The 22938-nt window shown below is 46.8% G+C and overlaps 9 non-coding genes across 9 annotated transcripts; 5 read left to right on the top strand and 4 right to left on the bottom strand.

Moving 5' to 3' along the window:
* Positions 1-259: 259 nt before the first annotated feature.
* TRNAA-UGC (transfer RNA alanine (anticodon UGC)) lies at positions 260-331 on the bottom strand. Its single transcript has one exon. It is a non-coding gene; the product is annotated as a tRNA-Ala (tRNA).
* A 640-nt stretch (positions 332-971) lies between these two features.
* On the top strand, positions 972-1043 carry TRNAA-UGC (transfer RNA alanine (anticodon UGC)). The gene has a single exon. It is a non-coding gene; the product is annotated as a tRNA-Ala (tRNA).
* Positions 1044-2652: 1609 nt separating this feature from the next.
* Positions 2653-2724, bottom strand: TRNAA-UGC (transfer RNA alanine (anticodon UGC)). Its single transcript has one exon. It is a non-coding gene; the product is annotated as a tRNA-Ala (tRNA).
* A 9982-nt stretch (positions 2725-12706) lies between these two features.
* On the top strand, positions 12707-12778 carry TRNAA-CGC (transfer RNA alanine (anticodon CGC)). Its single transcript has one exon. It is a non-coding gene; the product is annotated as a tRNA-Ala (tRNA).
* A 568-nt stretch (positions 12779-13346) lies between these two features.
* Positions 13347-13418, bottom strand: TRNAA-UGC (transfer RNA alanine (anticodon UGC)). Its single transcript has one exon. It is a non-coding gene; the product is annotated as a tRNA-Ala (tRNA).
* Positions 13419-13753: 335 nt separating this feature from the next.
* TRNAA-UGC (transfer RNA alanine (anticodon UGC)) lies at positions 13754-13825 on the top strand. Its single transcript has one exon. It is a non-coding gene; the product is annotated as a tRNA-Ala (tRNA).
* Positions 13826-14391: 566 nt separating this feature from the next.
* Positions 14392-14463, top strand: TRNAA-CGC (transfer RNA alanine (anticodon CGC)). The gene has a single exon. It is a non-coding gene; the product is annotated as a tRNA-Ala (tRNA).
* A 450-nt stretch (positions 14464-14913) lies between these two features.
* On the bottom strand, positions 14914-14985 carry TRNAA-UGC (transfer RNA alanine (anticodon UGC)). Its single transcript has one exon. It is a non-coding gene; the product is annotated as a tRNA-Ala (tRNA).
* A 337-nt stretch (positions 14986-15322) lies between these two features.
* On the top strand, positions 15323-15394 carry TRNAA-UGC (transfer RNA alanine (anticodon UGC)). The gene has a single exon. It is a non-coding gene; the product is annotated as a tRNA-Ala (tRNA).
* The last annotated feature ends 7544 nt before the right edge of the window (positions 15395-22938 follow it).

The following is a 22938-nucleotide window of genomic DNA, read 5'->3' as shown; positions in this document are numbered from 1 at the left end:
ACCCCTCCTCCCGGGGGAGGGGGGCGGCTTTCTGTCGTTCGCCTCGGGCGGCGAAAGGGGCAGGTTCACCCCTGCTCAAGGCCCCTCTGTTATTCTCCAACTCTCTCAAAACATCTGTGAGGGGCCCCTGGATATGATACGGTGGTATAGGTGAACTGTCTGGCGGTATTATATGAGCAGGGAATACAGGGCCGCATTAAATATAGGGCATATAGTGCACTCCTATCTTTTTTTAGTGATTATTATGTAACACGAAACATGGAGATGCCGGGGATTGAACCCGGGGACTCATACATGCAAAGCATGGGCTCTACCACTGAGCCACATCCCCTCATACACAGTGTGAAAACGCTCCTGTTTCTGAGACTACATGCCACCTATATGGCAGTATTACATTGGTATTGTTATTATTATGGGCAGGTATATGGCACTATATGGGCATGGTATATGTTGGTACTATTCTGTCTACATTTCAGGTCTGTTATCAGGGGTTGTAACTAGCAAAGACCGGGCCCCATAGTAAACACTGACTGGGCCCCCACAGCACCTACAGGGTATAGTGCACATAGAACATATAAGGGGCTAAAAAGGGTCTCAGACCCCACAACATTGTATATTCATGATCTTTTCTTAGGACAGAACATCAATATTATAGTCTCTGAAAAAATGACATGAAAGTGTTTTTTTACGTGTACTGCGTGGTAGCACTACTAATGTGTATAGTATGGGAGTATTATCCGTGTGCACTATATGGTGGTATTATTGTATTGCACAGTGTGACAGTATCATTTATATGCACTCTATGTTTTTAGTATTTATTTGTAGGACAGTGTTATTTAGGTGTACTGTATGTGGGCGCTGTATGGCTACATTATATCTAATCACATAATGATATCCAGTAGTATCAGCACAATAGGGCTACACGTAGTATATTGTCTCAGGAATTGGAGGATTTTTAGAGGTTTCCTATAGGGGATGTAGCTCAGTGGTAGAGCACATGCTTTGCATGTATGAGGCCCCGGGTTCAATCCCCGCCATCTCCATGTTTTGTGATAAACAACGACAAAAACATCAAAGATCCAGAAAACTGATAAATGTGCAGGAATTCAGGAAACATCTGCCCGTCTGTATTATAAAGGCTGAATATTATCTGTTCACCATTTTAGAATCCTATGCCGATAGTGACCACTAGGAGGCGGTTTAATTAACACAATTCGTGTATAGAAATACATGGCCAGTGATGTAATAAATAGTGCTCCTTATCTCTATAGCGCCATCCTATGTCATTGTGTCACCGGCAATGTATTCCTGTACATGTATTGTGTGGACTAGTCTGCCCCCTAGTCAGGGCCGGCTCCAGGTTTTTATGGGCCCTTGGGCGACAGAGCCTCAGTGGGCCCCCTTGTAAAGGAGGTGGGGGAGTGGAGACACTGTGCGTTGCAGATGAAGCGAGTGACGTCATGCAGGAGTGTGGCGTCACCAACACCATACCTCCCAATCTTTTAAAGAGCAGAAAGAGGGGCAAAATGTGCGGCGCGCTCTGCGCGCCGCTGCAAATTTAGCTCCACCCACTTTTATGTTGATTCCACCCACTCATTCATTATGTGCTCCCACACAGTATAATCCTCCTACAGTCACCTGTAAATTATATGCCCCCCTCCATCTCTCCCCCAGTTTCATATACACCCTTCCTCTGCCCCCAGTTTCATGTCCCCCCTCCATCTCTGTCCCCAGTTTCATCACGTTCTCCCCCTTCATCTGCCCACAGTTTCATGTCCCCCGTCTCTGCCCCAGTGTCATGCCGTTCCCCCCCCTCCCCTTCATTTGCCCCTTCAGTTTCATTGGGCCCCCTCCATCTCTGTCCCCAGTTCCATGCCGTTCTCTCCCCACCCCCTCCATCTGCCCCAGTGTCATGCTGTTCTCCCCCCCCCTCCATCTGCCCCAGTGTCATGCTGTTCCCCCCTCCCCTTCATTTGCCCCCCAGTTTCTTTGGGCCCCCTCCATCTCTGTCCCCAGTTTCATGCCGTTCTCTCCCCACTTCCTTCATGTTCTCCAGTGTCATGCCGTTCCCCCCCCTCCCTTTGCCCCCCAGTTTCATGGGCCCCCTTCATTATGTTTCACCTTAATATGTAATACAAAACAAACACTTAACTCACCTTCTATCACTCACCTTCCCTCGTTCCCCCGACGCTCCTCTCTCTCTCCCTCCAATCACATACGCGATGCAGGAGCTGTGAGATCAGCTCCTGCTTAGCTCCGGCCCGGCTTGCGTGTGTAGGCGTGATGTGATGACGTCATCGCGCCTACACACGCAAGCCGGGCCGGAGCTTTAAAGCAGGAGCTGATCTCGCAGCTCCTGCATCGCGTATGTATTCAGCTCATCGGCGGACGGACGCCGATGAGCTGAAATTGTGACAGGCAAGTGCCGGGGGGCCCCCAGAGGCTCTGTGGGCCCCGGCACTTGCCCGACTATGCCGTGCGCTGACGCCGGCCCTGCCCCTAGTGTCCATCATTTTCTCTACAGACAAAAGGTTAAGCTCTTTTACATTAAATTCCGTCTTCGTATTATCCCCGATCATATTTCGTGTGACTTCCTGCCTGTATATCAGTTTTACTGACCTTTGATGTTTTGTAGTTCTTTGTCTCAAAAATTGGAGATGCCGGGGATTGAACCCGGGGCCTCATACATGCAAAGCATGCGCTCTACCACTGAGCTACATCCCCTATACCATGTTTCTATTAATGCTCCCAATGCATCTGAGAAAAATAGTCGTGGTACCTATCATTCGCTTACACTTCAGCCCTCCAGGGGGCCCTGTGCGTTGCATATCACATTGCTGTCAACCACGTACTGACACTGTTCAGCCTCAGCTACATGATATGAGATGCATGGGGCCCCCTAGAGGACTGAGATGTAAGCAAAGGTGGCTGTGAGCAGCGGCAGGGACCGGTAACTAAATAGGACCTAATACCTGCTGGGATTATTTCCCCTCAGTACAGGGGCTCAATGGAACGTGTTGTTTCATCTCAGAATTGGGAACATTAATAGAATAGCTATATAGGGGATGTAGCTCAGTGGTAGAGCGCATGCTTTCATGTATGAGGCCCTGGGTTCAATCCCCGGCATCTCCATGTTTTGTGCAGGTTTATCTAAATACAATAAATATGATAAATTTCAGAGCTCGGGTGTCTGGATGATCCTCAAACAACTGGATTCTGTCAAAAAATAAGCTTAACCTTTTCGCTGCCAAGGGTCTCTGGAAATTTTGCATCTCCAGTAGCCAGAGCAATTTTCACAGTTTTGACATGTAAATAAAACGCATATTTCTAAATTAAATGTTTGTGAGAGTCCCCCATACCAATATATTTTCTGAAAGCAGGGAGCCAGGGGAATATAGCTTGAACAGTTCTATTGTGGGATGTTACATTATACTTGTATACATTTGAGTTAAAAAATTTTATTATAAAAAAATCCAAAATTCCAAATTTCTGACCTAAACTCTACCACATGCAGGGATATCCTATTAATATTATAAAGGTGAAAGTTTGTGAGTTTGGATGTTTGTGAGTTTGGATGTTTGTTCCTCAATCACAGCCAAATGGCTGAATGGATTTTGGGGTAATTTCACACACACACACACACACACACAGACACACACACACACACACACACACACACACACACACACACACACACACACACTGCCCAGAAAAAGGTAATAGGCTACTTTAAATGTGGGTCGCTCACCTGAAATCGCCTCCGTGACCCTCCAAAGGACCCTCCGCCAGCACTGGTCTGTGCACGCTCCTCCCATTGGTGCATGGCAGGCTGTGGGCGAGCTCTGGAGCCAGGGCTGCGGCACCATAGGTTGGGGGCTGAAGGTGGGCAAGATGGCGGCAGCCCACATGGTCCCGGCACCGCAGCTATCCCAGGCAACCTACACACTTCGCGGACAGCTAAGGAGGAGGCTGCTGCACCCGACACACCACATAACAGGTCAGTGCAGCGGGTACAGGGGGTTGGAGAAGGGCTGTCCCGGGGGGGTGTCCCTGGGTCGTTGTCCCCTGGGATCAACCACATTCCCCAGCTTCATGTCCCCCCCCCCACATCGGCCCCAGTGTAGGTGGTCTCACCTTGCCACGCTCCCCGTCCGCTCTCTCCACTTGCGCACTGCACATAGGTGTCGGGCGGCTGGCTGCGTATGGCAGGTAGGCTGCAATAGAGGCGCCGGTATTCTGCAATGCACTGTATAATACCGGCGCCTCTATTGCAGTCTATCTGCCTAGGATGTAATCAACTCAAACACAAAAACATTCATGTACCCACTTCAACTTGTAAGGACATATTGGATACGGATCCTTGTAGACCAGGGCTCGGCTCCACAGTGAAGCGAAAGACTGACAAGCCAGGAAAGCAGCGCAAGGCCCCTGCTCTGCCTCATATATGCCACAGGCAACCAGCCGCCCGACAACTATGTGCAGTGAGCGAGCGGAGAGAGCGGCGGGGGAGCGTGGCAAGGTGAGTCCAACTACACTGGGGCCGATGTAGGGGGGGGGAACATAAGCTTGGAGCAGAGATGGGGGGACAAGAAACTGGAGGCAGAGATGGGGGGGACAAGAAACTGGGGCAGAGATGTGGGGACAAGAAACTGGGGGCACATGAAGGGGGGGACAAGAAACTGGGGGCAGCTATGGGGGGGACAAGAAACTGGGCGGACAAGAAACTGGGGGCAGATGAAGGGGGGAACAAGATCCTGGGGGCAGAGATGGGGGAACAAGAAACTGGAGGCAGAGATGGGGGGACAAGAAATATAAGCGGTTCAGCGCCACCGCCAACCCGCAGACGAAGTCACGGGTAACTGTTAGTAGGGCATATGGTGCACTCCTACTGGGCCCTATGGTAGCGGGGGCCTCTTGGGACACCAGGACAGTCCCAGTTTGCATCTGCTGTGAGGCAGTTTGCTGAATCCAGGAGGGGGCAGCACTGAGAGCATTTGTTGGGGGAACCTGGCGAGATTTGTCTCATGAGATCTCCCGGTGGTTTCGTCCAGACCGGAAATGTGCAAAACGGAACTGCGGTACATGTCACTGAGCTGTTAGTGTCCTTGTGAACCCGATATAGACTTCTGCACCTTCTATAGGGGATGTAGCTCAGGTAGCACTACTAATGTGTATAGTATGGGAGTATTATCCGTGTGCACTATATGGTGGTATTATTGTTTTGCACAGTGTGACAGTATCATTTATATTCACTCTATGTATTTAGTATTTGTTTGTACGACAGTGTTATTTCGGTGTGCTGTATGTGGGCGCTGTATGGCTACATTATATCTATATAGCGGTATTATTATTATATATTTCCACTTTACTAATCACATAATGATATCCAGGACAGTCCCAGTTTACATCTGCTGTCAGGCCTTAGGAGGCAGATTGCTGAGTCCAGGAGGGGGCAGCACTGAGAGCATTTGTTGGGGGAACCTGGCGAGATTTGTCTCATGAGATCTCCCGGTGGTTTCATCCAGACCGGAAATGTGCAAAACAGAACTGCGGTACATGTCACTGAGCTGTTAGTGTCCTTGTGAACCTGATATGGACAATGTAAACTTCCATACAACCTTGACGCCGGCCTCCGCTCTGCCTCATATATGCCACACGCAGCCAGACGCCCGACAACTATGTGCAGTGAGCGAGCGGAGAGAGCGGCGGGGGAGCGTGGCAAGGTGAGTCCAACTACACTGGGGCCGATGTAGGGGGGGGGGACATGAAGCTGGGAGCAGAGATGGGGGGCAAGAAACTGGGGGCAGAGATGGGGGGGACAAGAAACTGGGGGAAGAGATGGGGGGACAAGAAACTGGGGCAGAGATGAGGGGACAAGAAACTGGGGGCAGAGATGGGGGACAAGAAACTGGGGGCAGAGATGGGGGGACAAGAAACTGGGGCAGAGATGGAGAGACAAGAAACTGGGGGCAGAGATGGGGGGACAAGAAACTGGGGGCAGAGATGGAGGGACAAGAAACTGGGGGCAGAGATGGAGAGACAAGAAACTGGGGGCAGAGATGGGGGGACAAGAAACTGGGGGCAGAGATGGGGGGACAAGAAACTGGGGGCAAAGATGGAGGGACATGAAACTGGGGGCAGAAATGGGGGGACAAGAAACTGGGGGCAGAGATGGAGGGACAAGAAACTGGGGGCAGAGATGGGGGGACAAGAAACTGGGGGCAGAGATGGAGGGACAAGAAACTGGGGGCAGAGATAGGGGGACAAGAAACTGGGGGCAGAGATGGGACAAGAAACTGGGGGCAGAGATGGAGAGACAAGAAACTGGGGGCAGAGATGGGGGGACAAGAAACTGGGGGCAGAGATGGGGGGACAAGAAACTGGGGGCAGAGATGGGGGGACAAGAAACTGGGGGCAAAGATGGAGAGACAAGAAACTGGGGCAGAGATGGGGGGACATGAACCTGGAGGCAGAGATGGGGGGGACAAGAAACTGGGGGCAGATGAAGGGGGCAAGAAACTGGGGCAGAGATGGGAGGACAAGAAACTGGGGGCAGAGATGGGGGACAAGAAACTGGGGGCAGATGAAGGGGGCAAGAAACTGGGGGCAGAGATGGGAGGACAAGAAACTGGGGGCAGAGATGGAGGGACAAGAAACTGGGGGCAGATGAAGGGGGGGACAAGAAACTGGGGGAAGAGATGGGGGACAAGAAACTGGGGCAGAGATGGGAGGACAAGAAACTGGGGGCAGATGAAGGGGGGCACAAGAAACGGGGCAGAGATGGGGGGGACAAAAAACTGGGGGCAGAGATGGGGGGACAAGAAAGTGGGGGCAGATGAAGGGGGGACATGAAACTGGGGGCAGAGATGGGGGGACAAGAAACTGGGGCAGAGATGGGGGGACAAGAAACTGGAGGCAGAGATGGGGAGGACAAGAAACTGGAGGCAGAGATGGGGGGACAAGAAACTGGGGGCAGAGATGGGGGACAAAAAATATAAGCGGTTCAGCGCCACCGCCAACCTGCAGACGAAGTCGCGGGTAACTGCTAGTACTGACATAATTTCTTTATGGCCAGTTTCACCAACGCATGTTAAATTTCCAGTTAGCTAACCGAAGTTAAAACTAACTAACTTCTGTTAGTGTCTAGGAGTTTCACCAAAGTCGTGTACAGGTAATTAACAGCCAGTTAGTTAACTGAATGAGGTTTTTGTAACAAGCGTCGTGATTGGCAGAAGCAGTGGCACATGACACGTTTACAAATCAACTGCACATTAGAATACTAAGTCTAAGGTGCCTTTAATTCATCAATACTACATATATGTGACTAAACGTCTTTTAAGACCCTAAAAAACTGCACCTCAAAATCTTGATTTTGGCCTTAAATGTGAAAAAAATAGCAGCATGACTAAAACATGGCATAGACATTACAATCAATGACTAAACCCCATAAACCAATATATTTCCAAACAGCAGACACCCTGGCGATGATAAAAAAAATACCATCTAGCTTATTATACTCACAGACACCTTCATGCAACTTTTTATCAAACATTGATTTTTTGCAAAAATTACACAAAAGTTCAGCTTTGAGACAAAATCTCTGAGACAGTTTGAACTATATATACAGGAAAGTGTCAGAGCTGAGTTCTTTGTGCACTAAGCAATACTAACTTGTAACAGTATATAATTGCTTAAGTTTAAAGAAGAATCCCTTAACTTAAAGACGTTATAGGAAATAGGGGGTTTGGATAATAGAAGGGGAGTGGGGTCGTATATCAGGGACAGGGGTAAGGTGCTTAGAATTTTAAAAAGGGGTATGTACGTGTATAAATGTTATTCTGTTAGTGTAAGTGAATGTGGTGGAAGTGCTTAGTGACACTGGGCTCCTCACTTTACACAGGTAAGGACAGTTTCTATGCAGATAGGAATGATCTGATGACCTGTATGTGGGCGCTGTCGGTGTGCTGTATGGCGACATTATATCCATATAGCGGTATTATTATTATTATATATTTCCACTTTACTAATCACATAATGATATCCAGTAGTATCAGCACAATATGGCTGCATGTAGTATATTGTCTCAGGAATTGGAGTATTTTCAGAGGTTTTATAGAGGTTTCCTATAGGGGATGTAGCTCAGTTCAATCCCCGGCATCTCCATGTTTTGTGATAAACAACTATAAAAACATCAAAGATCCAGAAAACTGATAAATGTGCAGGAATTCAGGAAACATCTGCCCGTCTGTATTATAAAGGCTGAATATCATCTGTTCACCATTTTAGAATCCTAAGTCGATGGTGACCACTAGGGGGCGGTGTAGCTAACACAATACATCTATAGAAATACATGGCCAGTGATGTAATAAATCAGGGGTCTCAAACTCGCGCCCCCCCCCCCCCCGAAAAATTTTGTACGGCCCGCACAAGCCTAGGGACACCGGATCCGAGTTGAATACATTGCGAGATGATTATATCCACTAGCCGCTACGTTCCGGCTAGTGGACATATAGGCGCGATGTGATGACGTCACATCATCACATCGCGCCTACAGGTCTATTAGTGAAACTGCAGAGCGCGGCGGGGGAGCGTTGGATGGTAATTATAAGTGTTTTTTTGTGTGTTAAAGAGGACCTTTCACCATTTTGCCCACAGGCAGTTCTATATACTGCCGGAAAGCTGACAGGTGTCATTATTGGCTCTTTATTCTTCCCTGCTTCAGCCCTCCAGGGGGCCCCGTCTGTCCCACATGATGTCATCGCTGATGGTATTCACTGAGGGGATACACGGTGAGTTTCTTGGAGTTATTTATTTTGTTTCTCCATTCTTCAATGTACCGCTCTCTGTTTGCCTCTGTGGTCGCCTTTATTTCGGCCTTGGTTATCATCTGTTGGTGTTTTTGGTTTGGTGGTTGGCTGTTGTTTGGTTGGTGAGTGTCTGGTTTGCTCAGGTGGCTTAGCCATGCTTGGTGGTGGTAGGAGTCGGGCTTGCTCCCCTGGATGTGTGCCTGGAAAGCTAGCGCCCTCTTCTGTATGGTGAGCCATAGGGGGAGTCTGCCTAGCTCAGCCCTGCAGTCCATGTTGGTGGTGTTGCGATGGACATGGAGCAGGTATTTGCAGAACTCCAGGTGGAAGGTCTCTGTTGGGCTGGAATCCCACTTTGACTGGTCTGGGTAGGTGGCTGGGCCCCAAACCTCGCTGCCATAGAGAAGGATCGGGGAGATGACTGCGTCAAATATCTTCAGCCAGACCCTCACCGGTGGTTTGAGGTGGTACAGCTGTCTTCTGATGGCGTAGAACAGGGGTAGGGAACCTTTGGCTCTCCAGCTGCTGTGAAACTACAACTCCCAGCATGCTCCATTCACTTCCATGGGAGTTCCCAGAACAGCAGAGCCAGTATGCATGCTGGGAGTTGTAGTTTTGCAACAGCTGGAGAGCTGTACGTTCCCTACCCCTGGCGTAGAAGGTTCTGCAGGCTTTTGCTTTCAGGGTTTCTATTGCTGCTTTGAAGCTTCCTGATTGGCTGAGCTCCAGCCCCATGTAGGTCTAGCTGTAGGTTTTCTCCAGTGTGGAGCCATTCAGTGTGAATTGTGGGGTGGAGACTTTATTGTGGCCCTTCTTCTGAAATACCATGACTTTGGTCTTCTTCTGGTTGATGGGTAGAGCCCATGTTTTGTAGTTGTTTGTCTCAAAAGATGGAGATGCTGGGGATTGAACCCGGGGCCTCATACATGCAATGCATGCGCTTTAGCACTGAGCTACATCCCCTATAGAACATTCCAACTAATGCTCCCAATTCATCTGAGAAAAATAGTTGTGCTATCTATCATTCGCTTACACTTCAGCCCTCCAGGGGGCCCTGTGCATTGCATACCACGTTGCGATCAACAACGTCCTGACACTATTCAGCCTCAGCTACATGATATGAGACGCATGGGGCCCCCTAGAGGACTGAGATGTAAGCAAAGGTGGCTGTGGGCAGCGGCAGGGACCGGTAACTATATAGGGCCTAATACCTGCTGGGATTATTTCCCCTCAGTACAGGGGCTCAATGGAACGTGTTGTTTCATCTCTGGGTTTGTAGCTTCTTAGATCAGCTACAAAGATGCTACAACCCCAGAGAACTTTCCTGTGAACTGATATATATGGTTTTTTACTGTTTATTTACATTGTGTTCTGTTCTCCATCTATTTTGCATCTAACAATCCATTTCTCTGTGTATATATATGCCTACCTTCAGAAATTGTGTTATACCATCCTGATGAAGAGACCTCTATAGTCTCGAAAGCTCGAAATATGTCATCAAAAAACAGGGGCGGATCCAGGGCCGGGCGAGCCGGGCAACCGCCTGGGGCCCCGCGACGCGGCCGGGACCTAACAAAATGGTCCCGGTCGGCATGTCCCGACTCCAACTGAGCTCAGCGTTAAAGCAGGAGCTGAGCTCACAGCTCCTGCTTTAAACGCCTATGTATTTCAGCTCATCGGCGGTAGGACGCCGATGAGCTGAATGCATAGGCGTTTAAAGCCGGAGCTGTCACAGCTCAGCTCCTGCTTTAACGCTGAGCTCCGGCATTTGTAGCCGCGATGTGATGACGTCATCACATCGCGGCTACAATATGTGTATGAGGGAGAGAGCTGCAAGGGAACGAGGAATGGTGAGTGTGTGTGTGTGTGTGTGAGAGAACGTGAGAACGGCATGACACTGGGGCAGATGGAGGGGGAGAAAGGCATGACACTAGGGCACATGAAGGGGGGAGAATGGCATGGCACTGGGGCAGATGAAGGGGGGAAGAACAGCATGACACTGGGGCAGATGGAGGGGGGAGAATGGCATGACACTGGGACAGATGGAGGGGGGAGAATGGCATGGAACTGGGGCAGATGAAGGGGGGAAGAACAGAATGACACTGGGGCAGATGGAGGGGGGAGAATGGCATGGCACTGGGGCAGATGAAGGGGGGAAGAACAGCATGACACTGGGGCAGATGGAGGGGGGAGAATGGCATGACACTGGGGCAGATGGAGGGGGAGAATGGCATGACACTGGGGCAGATGGAGAGGGGAGAATGGCATGACACTGGGGCAGATGAAGGGGGAAGAACAGAATGACAATAGGGCAGATGGAGGGGGAAGAACAGCATGACACTGGGGCAGATGGAGGGGGGAGAAAGGCATGACACTGGGGCAGATAGAGGGGGAGAGAACAGCATGACACTGGGGCAGATGGAGGGGGGAGAACGGCATGACACTGGGGCAGATGGAGGGGGGAGAATGGCATGACACTGGGGCAGATGGAGGGGGGGAGAACAGCATGATACTGGGGCAGATGAAGGGGGGGAGAACAGCATGACACTGGGGCAGATGGAGGGGGAGAACGGCATGACACTAGGGCAGATGAAGGGGGGGAATGGCATGACATTGGGGCAGATGAAGGGGGGAGAACGGCATGACACTGGGGTAGAGACGGGGGGAAATGAAACTGTGGACAGATAAAGGGGGAGAATGGCATGAAACTGGGGACAGAGATAGAGGGGGGGGGTGACATGAAACTAGGGGTAGATGAAGGGTGTATATGAAAATGGGGGGAGATATAATTTACGGGTGACTGTAGGAGGATTATACTGTGTGGAATCACATGAAAATAGAATGAGAATGGGTGGAGTCAACATAAAAGTGGGCAGGGCCAAATTTACCACACGTTTTGTTCCCTCTTTCTAGTCTTCAACAGTTGGGAAGTACAGGTTAGAAGTGCGAGACCCCCAGTAAGTAGGGCCCCGACAAAGTCAATTGCCCAGGGCCCCGCAAACCCTGGATCCGCCACTGTCAAAAAGCTTTTTAAGTTAGCCATTAAAAAAGGTATCTACTGAGGACTTCTCTCAAAAAATTTATTTCATAATTTCTTTAGTATACTAAATTCTAAGGTGCCTTTAATTCATCAATACTACATATATGTGACTAAACTCCCCTTAAGACCCAAAAAAAGTGCACCTCAAAATCTTGATTTTGGCCTTAAATGTGAAAAAAATAGTAGCATGACTAAAACATGCCATAGACATTACAATCAATGACTAAACCCCATAAACCAATATATTTCCAAACAGCAGACACCCTGGCGATGATAAAAAAAAATACCATCTAGCTTATTATATTCACAGCCACCTTCATGCAACTTTTTATCAAACATTGATTTTTTGCAAAAATTACACAAAAGTTCAGCTTTGAGACAAAATCTCTGAGACAGTTTGAACTATATATACAGAAAAGTGTCAGAGCTGAGTTCTTTGTGCACTAAGCAATACTAACTTGTAACAGTCTATAATTGCTTAAGTTTAAAGAAGAATCCCTTAACTTAAAGACGTTATAGGAAATAGGGGGTTTGGATAATAGAAGGGGAGTGGGGTCGTATATCAGGGACAGGGGTAAGGTGCTTAGAATTTTAAAAAGGGGTATGTACGTGTATAAATGTTATTCTGTTAGTGACACTGGGCTCCTCACTTTACACAGGTAAGGACAGTTTTTATGCAGATAGGAACGATCTGATGACCTGTATGTGGGCGCTGTATGGCGACATTTTATCTATATAGCGGTATTATTATTATATATTTCCACTTTACTAATCACATAATGATATCCAGTAGTATCAGCACAATATGGCTGCATGTAGTATATTGTCTCAGGAATTGGAGTATTTTCAGAGGTTTCCTATAGGAGATGTAGCTCAGTGGTAGAGCGCATGCTTCGCATGTATGAGGCCCCGGGTTCAATCCCCGGCATCTCCATGTCTTGTACAGGTTTATCTAAGTACAATAAAGATGACAAATTTCAGATCTCGGACGTCTGGATGTTCCTCAAATGACTGGATTTTGTCAAAAAATAAGCTTAAAAATAAAAAGATTGTATCGTTCACCATCATATAATGTGGAAACATAAGCGCGTGGTGGACAGTAGGGGGCAGTCAACTCAAACACAAAAACATCCATGTACGCACTTCAACTTGTAAGGACATATTGGATACGGATCCTTGTAGACCAGGGCTTGGCTCCACAGTGACAGGAGGAGCAAGATGTCGGGCACATGACAATTTATACTGGATTTCTGGCATACCACATTGGTGATAGGATGTGAAATCACCAGGTGCTGCAGGGTCACTGGCAATGTATTCCTGTACATGTATAGTGTGGACTAGTCTGCCCTCTAGCGTCTATCATTTTCTCTACAGACAAAAGGTTAAGCTCTTTTACATTAAATTCCGTCTTCGTATTATCCCCGAACATATTTCCTGTGACTTCCTGCCTGTATATCAGTTTTACTGACCTTTGATGTTTTGTAGTTCTTTGTCTCAAAAGATGGAGATGCCGGGGATTGAACCCGGGGCCTCATACATGCAAAGCATGCGCTCTACCACTGAGCTACATCCCCTACACAATGCTCCTACTTATGCTTCCAATGCATCAGAGAAAAATAGTCATGCTTACACTTCAGCCCTCCAGGGGGCCCTGTGCGTTGCATACCACATTGCTATTAACAACATCCTGACACTGTTCAGCCTCAGCTACATGATATGAGACGCATGGGGCCCTCTAGAGGACTGAAATGTAAGCAAAGGTGGCTGTGGGCAGCGGCAGGGATCGGTAACTATATAGGGCCTAATACCTGCTGGGGTTATTTCCCCTCAGTACAGGGGCGCAATGGAACGTGTTGTTTCATCTCAGAATTGGGAACGTTAGTGGAATAGTTATAGGAATTGTTATATAGGGGATGTAGCTCAGTGGTAGAGCGCGTGCTTTGCATGTATGAGGCCCCGGGTTCAATCCCCGGCATCTCCATGCTTTGTACAGGTTTATCTAAATACAATAAAGATGCCAAATTTCAGAGCTCAGGTGTCTGGATGATCCTCAAACAACTGGATTTAGTCAAAAAATAAGCTTAAAAATAAAAAAGATTGTATCGTTCACCATCATATAATGTGGAAACATAAGCGCATGGTGGACAGTAGGGGGCAGTCAACTCAAACACAAAAACATCCATGTACACACTTCAAATTGTTGAAACACAAAAGTGGGGTTTTTTACGTGTACTGCGTAGTAGCACTACTAATGTGTATAGTATATATAGTATTATCCGTGTGCACTATATGGTGGTATTATTGTTTTGCACAGTCTGGCAGTATCATTTATATGCACTCTATGTTTTTAGTATTTATTTGTAGGACAGTGTTATTTAGGTGTACTGTATGTGGGCGCTGTATGGCGACATTTTATCTATATAGCGGTATTATTATTATATATTTCCACTTTACTAATCACATAATGATATCCAGTAGTATCAGCACAATAGGGCTACACGTAGTATATTGTCTCAGGAATTGGAGTATTTGTAGTGGTTTTCTGTAGGGGATGTAGCTCAGTGGTAGAGCGCATGCTTCGCATGTATGAGGCCCCGGGTTCAATCCCCGGCATCTCCATGTTATGTGACAAACAACTACAAAAACATCAAAGATCCAGAAAACTGATAAATGTGCAGGAATTCAGGAAACATCTGCCCGTCTGTATTATAAAGGCTGAATATTATCTGTTCACCATTTTAGAATCCTATGTCGATAGTGACCACTAGGGGGCGGTGTAGCTAACACAATACATGTATAGAAACACATGGCCAGTGATGTAATAAATAGTCCTCCTTATTTCTATAGCGCCATCCTATGTCATTGTGTCACCGGCAATGTATTCCTGTACATGTATTGTGTGGACTAGACTGCCCCCTAGTGTCCATCATTTTCTCTACAGACAAAAGGTTAAGCTCTTTTACATTAAATTCCGTCTTTGTATTATCCCCCAACATATTTCGTGTGACTTCCTGCCTGTATATCAGTTTTACTGACCTTTGATGTTTTGTAGTTGTTTTTCTCAAAAATTGGAGATGCCGGGGATTGAACCCGGGGCCTCATACATGCAAAGCATGCGCTCTACCACTGAGCTACATCCCCTATAGGCTATCCATACTAATGCCCCCAACACATCTGAGAAAAATAGTCTTGATAGCTATCATTCGCTTACACTTCAGCCCTCCAGGGGGCCCTGTACGATGCGGATCACGTTGCTGTCAACAACATCCTGACACTGTTCAGCCTCAGCTACATGATATGAGACGTATGGGGCCCCCTAGAGGACTGAAATGTAAGCAAAGGTGGCTGGGGGCAGCGGCAGGGATCGGTAACTATATAGGGCCTAATACCTGCTGGGCTTATTTCCCCTCAGTACAGGGGCTCAATGGAACGTGTTGTTTCATCTCAGAATTGAGAACATTAATGTAATTCTTATATAGGGGATGTAGCTCAGTGGTAGAGCGCATGCTTTGCATGTATGAGGCCCCGGGTTCAATCCCCGGCATCTCCATGTTTTGTACAGGTTTATCTAAATACAATAAAGATGCTAAATTTCAGAGCTCAGGTGTCTGGATGTTCCTCAAACAACTGGATTCTGTCAAAAATAAGCTTAAAAATAAAAAGATTGTATCGTTCACCATCATATAATGTGGAAACATAAGCGCATGGCGGACAGTAGGGGGCAGTCAACTCAAACACAAAAACATCCATGTATGCACTTCATCTTTTAAGGACATATTGGATATGGATCCTTGTAGACCAGGGCTCAGCTCCACAGTGACAGGAGGAGCAAGATGTTGGGCACATGACAATTTATACTGGATTTCCTTGTTACTAGAGATGAGCGAACAGTGTTCTATCGAACACATGTTCGATCGGATATCAGGCTGTTCGATGTGTTCGATTCGAATCGAACATCACGTGGCAAACTCCAAAAAAATTTGATTCCCCTCCCACCTTCCCTGGCGCTTTTTTTGCACCAATAACAACGCAAGGGAGGTGGGACAGGAACTACGACACCGGAGACATCGAAAAAAATCGGAAAAAGTCATTGGCTGCCGAAATCAGGTGACCTCCATTTTAGACGAATAGTGGATTTCAAATCCGGGTCATATGAGAATGTGAACTTTGTGACTGAGACAGGGATAGCTGTACAGGCAGGGATAGCTAGGGATAACCTTTATTTAGGTAGGAATGTTATTAAAAATAACTTTTTGGGGCTCTATCGGGTGTGTAATTGTGATTTTTGTGACATAAACATTTTCCCATAGGTATGTATTGGCCAGCGCTGATTGGCCAGAGTACAGAATTCGACCAATCAGCGCTGGCTCTGCTGGAGGAGGCGGAGTCTAAGATCGCTCCACACCAGTCTCCATTCAGGTCCGACCTTAGACTCTGCCTCCTCCGGCAGAGCCAGCGCTGATTGGCCGAAGGCTGGTCAATGCATTCCTATTGGTAGCAGTGCTGAGCCAGTTCTGCTCAACTACATCGTGTGCCGGTCAGCCCCTCTGATATAGCAGAGCCGAGTGTGTACACTCAGCTCTGCTACATCAGATGTAGCAGAGCCGAGTGTGCCGGTCAGCCCATCTGATATAGGAATGCATCTGATATAGGAGTGCACACTCGGCTCTGCTATATCAGATGGGCTGACCGGCACACGGTGTAGTTGAGCAGAACTGGCTCAGCACTGCTACCAATAGGAATGCATTGGCCAGCCTTCGGCCAATCAGCGCTGGCTCTGCCGGAGGAGGCGGAGTCTAAGGTTGGACCTGAATGGAGACTGGTGTGCAGCGATCTTAGACTCCGCCTCCTCCAGCAGAGCCAGCGCTGATTGGTCGAATTCCGTACTCTGGCCAATCAGTGCTGGCCAATGCATTCCTATGGGGAAAAGTTAGCTTGCGAAAATCGAAAGCTGACAGGGATTTCCATGAAATAAAGTGACTTTTATGCCCCCAGACATGCTTCCCCTGCTGTCCCAGTGTCATTCCAGGGTGTTGGTATCATTTCCTGGGGTGTCATAGTGGACTTGGTGACCCTCCAGACACGGATTTGGGTTTCCCCCTTAACGAGTATATGTTCCCCATAGACTATAATGGGGTTCGAAACCCACTCGAACAGTGAGCGGCTGTTCGAATCGAATTTCGAACCTTGAACATTTTAGTGTTCGCTCATCTCTACTTGTTACGTCTCCTCCTGTAACTTTCGGCTCTTTTATTCTATTATATTGGCGGTATTATTTTATAGATGTCACACTCAGTATCCGTCTTCAGATATATCTACATACACAGATCCAAGATCTACAAATACAAAAAAAATTCTGTCTACATTTCAGGTTTATTATTAGCGGTTGCTGATTAGCAACGATTAGCAAAGAACGGGCTCCATAGCAAAAATTGCCTGGGCCCCAACAGCACCTATGGGGTATAGTGCCCGTCTCGTGACTCCCACACAGTATAACTCTCCCTTTAATATCCCCACACACTATAACGCCCCATTTACTGGCCCCCAAGTGGTATATTGCCTTGTTATTGGACAATTTTCTACCTCCTTTACTGCCCTCCACATAGTAAATGCCTCAGTTACTGACCCCCCCACACAGTATATGCCCCCATGTACAGGTGCCCTGAAAGTAAAGGCCACCCATAGTGACTTTTGGCCACTACCTCCTGGAATACTCCAGCAGGTAACGGCCGTCAATCTATTTCCTTCCCCATCACCAATACCACAGTCTCTGCCCCCATTAGTGAATAGCATCAGCGACGACATCATGTGGGACAGAGGAGGCCCCCTGGAGGGCTGAAGTGGAAGTGGAGACGGTGGTGGCTGTGGATACGGCGGGGATCAGTAAGTAAATAGTGGCAGTTACCCACTAGAGCAGGGATCGGCAACCCCTGGCACACGAGGCATATTTTGTCGGCACGCCAGCCAGCCCACAACCTTCATGCACTAATTTAAGAGAGAGCGTCCCTTCAGTACTCTGCTAGAGCTGAGGTGTAGGACACGCCCCCTTCTCTCCCTGCCACCAATCAGAGGTGAGCCTCTCACTGTACAGGATAAGGGCTCCCTGGACCTGCTGCTACACGTGAGGAGGAGCTCCTGCCGTCTGCAGCCCTGAGGAGGAGAGGAAGCTCCGGGGAGCAAAGTGAAAGCAAACACAACACCAGGTACGTGTGTTACTAACTATTCTTATTAATGTCAGGCATTTGGGGTTATTACTTTAGTTTTAGTAACTCCATGTGGCTCACATTAATAGCAGTTAACCCCATCATGTCCCTCACATTAACCCCTATGTGGCTCACATAAGGGTTACTGATGTGTGAGACATATGGAGGTACTAATAAGGGACCTATATAATGAAGATGTTCACTTATTACCTCCATGTCTCTCACATATCAGTGTCCCTTATGTAAAGCACACAGGGGTTAATGTGCGGAACATGATGGGGTTAACTGCTATTAATATGAGGCACATTGAGTTACTAAGCTGTAATGTACATGACTGGACTTTTTATCCACAACTTTGGATAAGAGTACAGACTTATACATTTCAATTGACCCATATACACAGCCACCTACACATTTGTCTCTGACACATTGGGGACTTCACGCTGATCCACCCTTTTGGCCTGCACCATCATGCGCTTCTTCCCAGCCACTCCCCATCTCCCAGGCGTTTCATTGCAGGCAGAAGTACAGCGCAAGCCACCCACATGCCCAAGGCTTTAATTGCATCATCGAAAAACTGCTGGCCCTGGAGATGTTGACGTTTATGCTTCTGCATACACAGGCCTTCCGTCACCAGATGGCAGCTGGGGCACCTCCCTATGCTGGGCCTAGCCGTTACCACTTCTCTTGGATTGCTGTCCCTGCCTTGCGCCTGCACGTGTCCCATTACATCAGTCGGGCCCAGAGCTCCGCGCTTTGCTGCAAGGTCCACTTGACCACCGACGCATGGACAAGCGCCTGTGGTCAGGGATGCTGCTTATCTTTAATGACAGGCAGGATGAATGTAGGGGAGTCTGGGCCGGGTGTGCAAACTGGGGTGGCCTATCTCCTCTCCCAGCCCAAAATTCATACCACGGGTTATCTGAAAGCCTACTGCGCTGCAACCTCCACCCCAGCTACAAACTGGAAACGCTGTAACACTGGCGTGGGGAGATGTCAGCAGGACGTGCTGAAGCTCATCAGCTTGGGGGACAGACAGCACACTGCCTCCGAGGTCAGGGATGCCATCCTGGCTGAGATGGCAATGTGTTTTTCCCTGCTGCACCTGGGGCCAGGCATTTTTGCATATGTGATAATGGCCGGAACCTTGTAGCAGATCTGGAGCTTGCCAGACTCAAACACGGTCCACACATGGCCCACATTTTCAACTTGTTGGTGCAAAGGTTCTTTGAAACCTACACCATTGTGCCTGATATACTGGTCAAAGTGCGGCCATTTTCGTAAGTGAGAAGTAGCCTCTACTAGGCAGAAAACATTCATAGCGCACTCCTGACATCTTCGCACCGTTGGCTGGTGGAGGAAGATGAGGGGGATGAAGTGGCATTTCATGTCACTGTCCCACACGAGGCTTGAGAGTGCATTTTAGTGCATCCCATTGCTTCAGCATGGATGGTGTGAAGGGGAGTGAAAAATGGAGGAAATGGAGAGTGACCCTTACAGTTGGGGGTAGCAAAGTCATGCCAAGTAACACACTGGCACACATGGCTGACTTCATGTTGGGTTGCTTTTCAAGAGACAAAGGCATAGTTCACATCATGGAGAGCAAACAATATTGGATTGAAAAAAAAAATTGGATTGAGCTGATACAGCCTGACTGAATTGCTGTGTATCACACTTAGCTTTTGGGGGTAGACCCTTAAAAATTGGATTGAGCTGATATAGCGTGACTGAATTTCTGGGTCTCCCACCTAGGTTTTGGGGGTACACACCCTGAATATCTGGATTGAGCGTACATAGCCTGAACTAATTGCTCTGTATCCTTGTTTTGGGGTTACACAGCCTGAAAAGCTGCTTAGCACGTATGTAGCAAGAAGTAACTGCTGTGGATTGCTGCTATGTTTCAGGCCCCCCAAAATTCAAGGCTTTTTCCAGCTTTATGAACTTGTAATTTCTGTGGATTGCTGCTATTTTTCAGCCCCCCCCAAAAAAAAAAAAATAAAAAAAATAAATAAAAATAAATTCAGGGCTTTTTTCATCTCTATATGAATTAGTCACTGCTATGGATTCCGGCTATTCTGTGTGCGGACAGCTAAAAATGAAAGCTGTTTCTCCGCTATATATGAAGTTGTATCTGTTGTGTGTCCCTGTTTTCCACCGTCCGGGGAAAGCTGGACTGATGTCCCTACAGTGTATAGCTCTGAGAAGAGCTGGTGGCTTTCTTCATTACTTCTTACCTGCCTATATGAAGCTAATTTCTATCTAGCCCTCAGCAGATATGTTTCTCTCCATATGTCTGACGGCAAAAATGTCGAATAGGGCAGCGGCCGTTCTTATGAATGGGAGGGCACATGTTTTCGGCAGACAATGGTTTTTTTCTATTTTTTTCACTGCCTCCATTGTCGTAATTTCTGTCCCACCTCCCCTGCACAGTTATTGGTGCAAAAAACACACCAGGGAAAGTGGGAGGGGATACGAATTTTTACTGTGTATGCGGCCTGGTATTCGATTGTGAACGAATACATCGAACGCCATGATATTCGATTGAATACTTATTCGATCGAACGCCGTTTGCTCATCTCTAATCTTCAGGAAAAGTTTCGAAGCTTACCAACAGTGACTATTTGCATGAAAGAACTCATAACGTTCATAGATAACTGATTACAGCATAAACAGATTCAACAGTCGCTTAAAGCATTTAGAATAATCGATCCGCCATTGCAAACTCACCTTGATTCAGCATCGCAGGAAATTACAGAAGTTGGTGTACGGTTCTTTTGCAAAGTTCTAAAGAGTTTTCAAACGATGAAGCCAAATTTGCAAATTTTGTAGAATTCCGTAATCGAAACATGCAATGGCGATCACTCAAAAGCTTACGACAGTTCTGTTAACTTGTGTAACTGCAGTTTCCGGCTACAATATTGTGTTCCATGCAGACACATGCTTTTAACCGGTTAAGGACCGGGCCCAAAAGTATGTTAAAGACCAGGCCTTTTTTTTCAAAACTGACATGTATCACTTTAAATGGCAATAACTTTGAGACGCTTTAACTTACACAAGTGATTTTGAGATTGTTTTTTTCGTAACACATTATACTTCATGTTAGTTGTAAACACTAATCAATATTTTTGTATTTATTTATAAAAAAAACTAGGAAATTTGATGGAAATTTGAAAAAAATTGCAATTTTCAAAATGTGAAATTTTCTACTTTTCAGGCAGATAGTTATACCATCCAAATACATGAATAAATATTATCTCCCATATCTCTGGTTTATATCGGCATCATCTTTTGATTGTCTTTTAATTTATTTTGGACGTCACAAGGCTTCCAAGTGTAACAGCGATTTTCCAGATTTACAAGAAAATTCTCCAAACCAATTTTTTAGGGACCACTTCAGTTCTGAAAGTAATTATAAAGGCCTGTATAATAGAAACCCCCATAAATCACCCCATTTTCAAAACTGCACCCCTCAAATTATTCAAAACAGCATTTGGGATGTTTTTTTAACTCTTTAAGCATTTCATAAGAATAGAAATAATATGGCAGTGAAATTTAGACATTTCATTTTTTTTCATTAATACATTCATTTAGACCTAAAATTAACACATTCAAAAAGGGTTAAAGGAGAAAATGCATCTGACAGTTTATTGTGCAATTTCTCCCGTACACAGAAATACCCCACATGTGGGTGTAAACTGATTTTTGGGCACACGGCAGTGCATGGAAGGGAAGAAGCGACACTGGGTGTTTAAACAGCAGATTTTGCTGGAATAATTTTCAGGCACCATGCCTCATTTGCAGAGACCCTAGAATACCAAAACAATGGAAACCCCCAAAAGTGACCCCATTTTAGAATCCACACCCCTCACAGAATTCATCAAGGGGTATAGTCAGCATTTTCACCCTACAGTTGTTTCACAGATTTTACTACCATTGGGATGTGTAAATGAAACATTACTAAAATGTCACTTTATCTCCAAAGTTTTCATTTTCACAAGGGGTTAAAGGAGTAAAAGCCCCCCACAGTTTGTTAAACAATTTCTCCTGAACACGGAAATACCCCATATGTGGCCATAGTATGCTGTATGGGTACATGGCAGGACTCAGAATGGAAGGAGCGCTATTTGGCTTTTGGATGGCAGATTTTGCTGGAATTATTTTTAGGTGCCATGTCGCATTAGCAGAGCCCCTAGAGAACCAATACAGTGGAAACCCCCTAAAAGTGACCCCATTTGGGAAACTACACCCCCCACAGAACATATCAAAGGGTAGAGTGAGCATTTTGACCCTACAGCTGTTTCACAGATTTTATTAACATTGGGCCATGAAAATGAAAAATTACTTTTTTTCCAATAAACTGTCAATTTAGCCCCAAATTTTTAATTTTCACAAGAGGATAAAGGAGAAAAAGCTCCCTAAAGTTCGTTACACAATTTCTCCTGAACACGGCAATACCCCATATGTGGCCATAATCTGCTGTATGGGAACATGGCGGGGCTCAGAATGGAAAGAGGGCTATTTGGCTTTTGAAGGGCAGATTTTGCTGGAATAGTTTTCAGGTCCCATGTCGCATTTGTAGAGCCCCTAAAGTACCAATACAGTGGAAACCCCCTAAAAGTGACCCCATTTTGGAAACTACACCCCTCATAGAATTTATCTAGGGGTAGAGTGAGTATTTTGGCCTCACAGGTGTTTCACAGATTTTATTAACATTGGGACATGAAAATGAAAAATTACTTTTTTTTCCCAATAAATCGTCCATTTAGCGCCATAGTTTTAATTTTGCAAGTAGTTTAAGAATTAAAAGCCTTCCACAGTTTGTTACACAATTTTTTCTGAACACGGCAATACCCCATATGTGGCCATAATCTGCTGTATGGGTACATGGTGG

This window comes from Leptodactylus fuscus, unplaced genomic scaffold (genome assembly GCF_031893055.1).
Source record: "Leptodactylus fuscus isolate aLepFus1 unplaced genomic scaffold, aLepFus1.hap2 HAP2_SCAFFOLD_166, whole genome shotgun sequence".
NCBI lineage: Eukaryota > Metazoa > Chordata > Amphibia > Anura > Leptodactylidae > Leptodactylus > Leptodactylus fuscus.
Note: the sequence above shows the minus strand (reverse complement) of the source record. Positions and strands in the feature narration are given on the sequence as shown.